Consider the following 6,000-nt stretch of genomic DNA (forward strand, 5'->3'; position numbering starts at 1 on the left):
CTTGCACTGTTGTTTTTTTTTTTTCTCCTTCCCTTGTCTCTGGCAGCAAACTGCTTGGTGGTAAGTGGCTTTAAGCTCATGTGCTCATCAGCGCCTGGTGGGTGTCTCTTTGTGCAATTATTCCGCAGACTTAGAGCCGGACCAGAATCAGCCGGTGAAGAAAATGATGGTCATTTTGAGTGAGAAGAATATGCACTTGAGACAAAGGGAAGGGAAGACCATTTGGAGGGTGTTGACGGCGCTGAGCCCTGCAAAGGGACTGGGTCATGCTACGGCTAAATGACATATCACATTAACAGCGAGGGGTCATCCAATTTCTCCCAATTTGCTACCAGCACTTTTGTGGCACCAGCTCAGTTAAAAGCTAACGTATCATTTATATGTCTGTCGCCCTGTTTTTCTACCCCCCCTCCCCCTTGATAAGCTGCGGTTAAGATTTAAACCAAACATTTCAGTGGAATAAGTTTGGAAATGCAATGAATAAATTAACACTAGGATACAGTGAAGACAGTCATTAATAATTGGCTAAAAAAAGATTTTTCCATAAATTTTCCTAAAATTGACAAGAGAAATCATATTTCATAGTCCAGTTTATGCCAAATAATTTGTAATCTTGAAAGTTGCTCCAGCTCTTACATGACTGCTGATTGCAAATAATTTTTTATTTTTTTATTTTATAAAACACTTCAGAAAGGTCACAGATCCAAACATTAAAGTCACAGTTAGAACATGATAAAGTCTATTTGGACAGACAAGGGGCTTGTTCAAAAAAGCTTTTGTTGGACAAAACATGTTAGATTTTCTTAAGAAATTAATAATACAATTTTTCTTTGCAGAAAACATAATAGTCAGATTGAAAGGGCACTGCTTAATCTTTGTCTAGGATTTAAACAGGCAGTTACATAGAAGAAACTTTGTGTTTTAAGGGTCTTTCTCTAAGAGCATATTTATCTACATCTTTCTGACTCCCCCCACATTTTCTCCATCCTCCCAGAACCTTTCTATTCTCATCACTCTCTCGTTTTCTCTTTCCCTCATTCACACTCCTCGCTCTGTCCCTTCCAATCTCTCTCCTCCTTTCGCAGCCCCTCTCTCTGGCTCACAGGACAGTATTATATATTCCAGTCTCATGCTTTGCATGATTTGGGCAATAGATGAAGCCATATCCCTCTCTCCTCTCTGGGCTCTCCCCTCCCTCTCACTCTCGCCTTGTTGTTTAATGTTTCAATTTGGAGGAAGCAAACATTCAATCAGACAGATTAACTGTTTAATGCATGTCATCAGTCAAACTGTCTACGAGAGGGGGGCCCCTCGGCCTGGTGCTGCCTCTTTCCCCCCCAACTGCTGCCGCGTCCTTCTCACTCCCCTGCTCTCCTCGCACACACTGTCTACTCTCATATAGGTGCGTATATCCAACAAGACGGAAGGGCACGCACACGCACATATGCCCCACGAGCAGAAAAACACATTTTTACTTACGTTGTTGTTCACACATGCATCCACAAAAACAGACATGCGTATGGAACATATTCTTTGACAGCTGCAAACTGGGCCGTGATAAAACCATTTTTTTTATCCAAAGACGGGAATGAATTGAGATATCAGCAACCGAAAGAAAAGATGCTTGAGCCTGAGGAGCACGGATTACACAAGACACACCTTGTAATTCCAAAGCCACGTCTACTGATCTGCTAAAGGACACGTCCACTGATTCTCTTACAATTGTGAAACAGTTTTACACAATTAAGTCATGCTCTTTAAATGGACAATACACATGCACACACGCTTGCTTTTCCCCCCTCTCACACACATGCCCACATCCCACAGCCCAGTGGATAGGGAAATCAAAGTGACAGAGAGGTAGAGCAAGGGAGAGTGAGAGATTAGAGGAAATGAAAAGAGTAAAGAGGAAAGAGGGGAAGAGGGAACGGGAGGCCGAGCGTGCTGCAGATGGAGTAGACTGTAAAATAGGCCGTGATGCCCACATGGTTTGTAAGTGATACTGTATGGATTCTGACGGTAGAATCATGCATTTACTTTGTCAAGACAATATTTACTGCAGGATATCACAAATGCATAATGCTGTTTACCGGATGCTATAAGATGATTACACAACTTATCCTACTTACTGCAGCAGCTTTCAGCACAATGATAAAGCTTATTCTATAAACTGTATACCGAATCCTTTTTCAGAGTGTTTGCTCTCTGTGCTTTGCTCTGCTGTTTTGTTCAAAAGTCTTCACTCTTATCTCATTTAGGTCTGTTTATTTACTATTATTTTCAGAGAAACATAGTTTAGCTTTTAGGCCTGGATCACTGAGGCTCTTAAACTCAAGGGATGAAGCAATGTTGCATGTCAGAAACAATTCCTGAAGAAACTAAAAGAAACTTTTCTAAAGCTCTGTCTCCCAGGTACATTTAATTCAACATTCTTCAGTTAAAATGCAAGTTGTAAAAATATAAAACTTAATCTAATGAATATAAAATCGTTTTTAGTACTGACAGAGCTACTTTCAAAGAAAATGGCAGAAACTTGACATACCACAGGCGCATCTCTCAGGTCCTACTTCCTAACAGAGCAGGTCACCAAAAGTCCCTGCTGCTTAGTGCCCCCTGCTGGCGCGGGGTTCAGACTGGACAGTTTAACAACAACAAACGAGCCCTTTTCAAAGTTATCTTAATGCATTTTGGACTTTATTTCTAAGCTGTCTTCTCCCCATCTGGATGTATAAATACAGTGAGATGCTACCATGTGATTGGCTGATTACATCTGTATTAAAAAGTACTTTAGCAAGAGTGCCTAAGAAAGTGGCCCCTTCATATTACCTCATCTGGTGGAAAATTTTATTTCTCTAAAGCTAAGTAAGAATATAAGTATATAACAATTAAATGTTCATTTTATTAGGAAGGAAATTCCAGCTAACACATGGAATAAAATTAAAGCATGGAAACTGGTGCAAATGCTTTAGGGCTCTTCTAGATCTGACAGACCGCAGATTTGACTCAATGCTAATCACTAACCATTTTAAATAAGATTTTGGGGACCTAACCCTAATTGAATTTATTTTCAGTTTTAAAGCCTTTATTGCAATAATTGTGAGCCTCTGTGGCTGTAACACCTTCAGAAGTGACAGTGTGCTGATATGTGCTAATATTTATCTTTTGGCCTTGTTGAACAACTGCTCATGCACACACACACTCCACCCCTGTTATATTTTCCCTGATGTTTCACTCTCCTTAACGTGTCTTCTTTTTGTATTTTATCTCTCACAGCTGGAAAGCCTCTGGTGTATCTCCCTCTCTTCTACAGCTCTCTGACCACACCGCAGAGGGTGACCAAACCTGGTAAGTATCGACAGAGAGCCTCAGTGACACGAGGAAAGCCAGTCAATGCCCAGACACACAGGGGTAGAGGTCAATGACAAAACGGTGAGCTCCCTGGAAAGAGGGAGCTTGAGAAACGAATGAGTGAAAGGAGTGAATAAGGGTGATAGATGGGGAGGTACAGGAGATATACAGCAAGATAATATAACTTTCAGGGCAGAAGACAAAAAAGGTGAAAGTAGAGACATGCTGGAGTGACTGAGTAAATGATAAAACACAAAGTTTTAAGAAGCAGACATCCACAAGACCAAACAATGCAATAATTTGTTATTTTAGCTATTTTTTAATACATTATGATAATTTGAGGTATGATCATTTAGTAAAAGACAAAACAAGCTAAATTCATATCACAGTTAATCAAATTAGCAGCCAACATCTCCAAATAACTTAGTAGGAGCTGTATTGATCCATGTAGTACAGCTGTGTGTAGAGGAAACCAGAACACACCATGTCCATGGAGAACCAAGGTAGTGGCAGCATCATGCTGAGGGGATGCTGTTCTTTAGCATGGCCCAGGAAGCTGCTCAGTGCTAAACATTACTTTTTCCAAAACGCTGTTGGACTTGAGACTGTGAGTCTTAACTGTCCAATCAATCACAGGATGGTTCTGATCAGAGAACATTCATATGTTAGAAAACCCCAAAGTCCAGACATTAGTCCGTCTGTGTTTAAACTTAAAGATTGGTCTTCACAAACCCCCTCCATCCAATCTGACTGAACATCAGATTTTTTTGAAGAATAAGTAAACTACTCACACAATACTTAAAAGCGCAAGTCTAGTAAAGACATGCAGTTGCAGCTGCAATAGCTACAAGGTTTTGACTAGAGCCGTGATGTGTGCTGCTCTTATTATTAAGATTGTTAAGATTTGGAAAACCAGGCATCCTTGTCCTGTACCTGCATCATTATTTGCATCCGTTTGTCTTATGAAGTTCTGTTAAAATACTCTGAACTTTGTGGTATTATAAGGACAAAATTTGCAAAAGTTTAAGAAGCGTGAATACCTTTTTAAGGAACTGCATGTCATCAATATGAACAAATACTTTCCCTCAATCATAACTGAAGACAACATGGAAGTTCTAGAAATACAAGGATGGAAAAACAGCTTGACCTGAATGTTACTGGAAAATGATAAACAATACAATGGGATGCCTGGATTAACCGACTTCCACCAGCCCACACAGAAACACACACACACACACACACACACACGCACACACACGTTGTGTATTGACACACAGAGAGGGTGTCAGTATGTATTGAACGGCGGGCAGTAAGTGAACCCTCCTCTCCCACCCGTTCCCTCCTCCATCTCCCCTCCTCTCTATTGGATATCAGTCCCTTCTCCTCTAATCATTTCCTTCCTTTTGGCCTTCTCTTCTTTCTAATGCAATTATCTCTCATCCATCCATCTTTTCCTCTCTCCTTCCCTCCATCCTCCTTTACAGTGTATGGTGCGCCACTTCACATTGCGAAATGTTTTTATTCCTTCTTTTTCCTCCTCTTTATCTGTGATGTTCTAGGAAACAGCACTGTGTCTACATTTGTCAGCTTTACTTACCGTTCCTCCATGTTTGTTCTTACCTGGCGCTCTCCTTTGTTTTGATCTCTAGCAATCAGTCGCCCGCATCCTCAGTGTGTGACAACAAGATTCTCATTAATCAATATCACTCTCCAAATGTGATAACATTCTTCTCTGAGCCACTGCAATATGTCCAGGAGAAAAATGCATTATACTTGTGAGCGAATGCATGAGTTAGAAAAATAACCACCAATTTATCATCAAAGAATTTGAAACAACAACAAAAAAGTGTGAATAGGTTGGTCTGTTTCAGGTTACCTTACTCTTGTTTACTCATGTTCCATCAACATATTCAAATATTTATTTCCTTCCCTCTGAGACAAATCAATTTGCAAATTTGTTTACTGGATTTTCTTTTTTTTTTTCACTGACACTTTGCCTTATTTTGAGTTCTGTAAGTTGTTTTATGTTATTATGAAAACTCACAGAGAGTGCTAATTGCCAGAGCTGTTTTGTAGCTGAGGACTGCTGCTAATTGGCATTGTACCTAGTTGCCATGTTTGTAATTGGAATTAAGTTATTTTAAGATGCTTCTATTAGTCTGCTTCATAATTAGTTGATGCGATTTTGTAGACACCCTGCAGTTTGGAAGCTAGAAGGAACAGTCAAACATGCTGGAATATAACTGGAGGATTTACATTGCCCCCTTCAGAGAGCTATATCTAGCAAGACTTGTGCAAGGGTGTGTAAAGTGTGTAAATTTTACAAGTGGGCAGCTGGATCACAAAACGGCAGCATAATGTAGAAACACACATTTCTGTAGAATGCACCTGGACTAAAACTCTCAGCTGCAGGCTATGATGCTGTTAACGCTTCGCTCTCACTGTTAGGCGTCTGCAGGTTCCTTTCGTATCCGCCGATGCTTCTGTAGGTCACATTATCTCACCTTTCGCAAGTGGAGGAGGAAACACTTCAGAAGTGAGAGCAAATAGAGATCTTGCATTTCCAGTTAAGTTTAAATTATGATCAAGTTACTAAAGGGTACTTTGTTATAAAAATGTGATCTATAATTTAAGTCTTAATCGAATACTGGC

Source organism: Gambusia affinis, linkage group LG05 (genome assembly GCF_019740435.1).
Source record: "Gambusia affinis linkage group LG05, SWU_Gaff_1.0, whole genome shotgun sequence".
Taxonomy (NCBI): Eukaryota; Metazoa; Chordata; class Actinopteri; order Cyprinodontiformes; family Poeciliidae; genus Gambusia; species Gambusia affinis.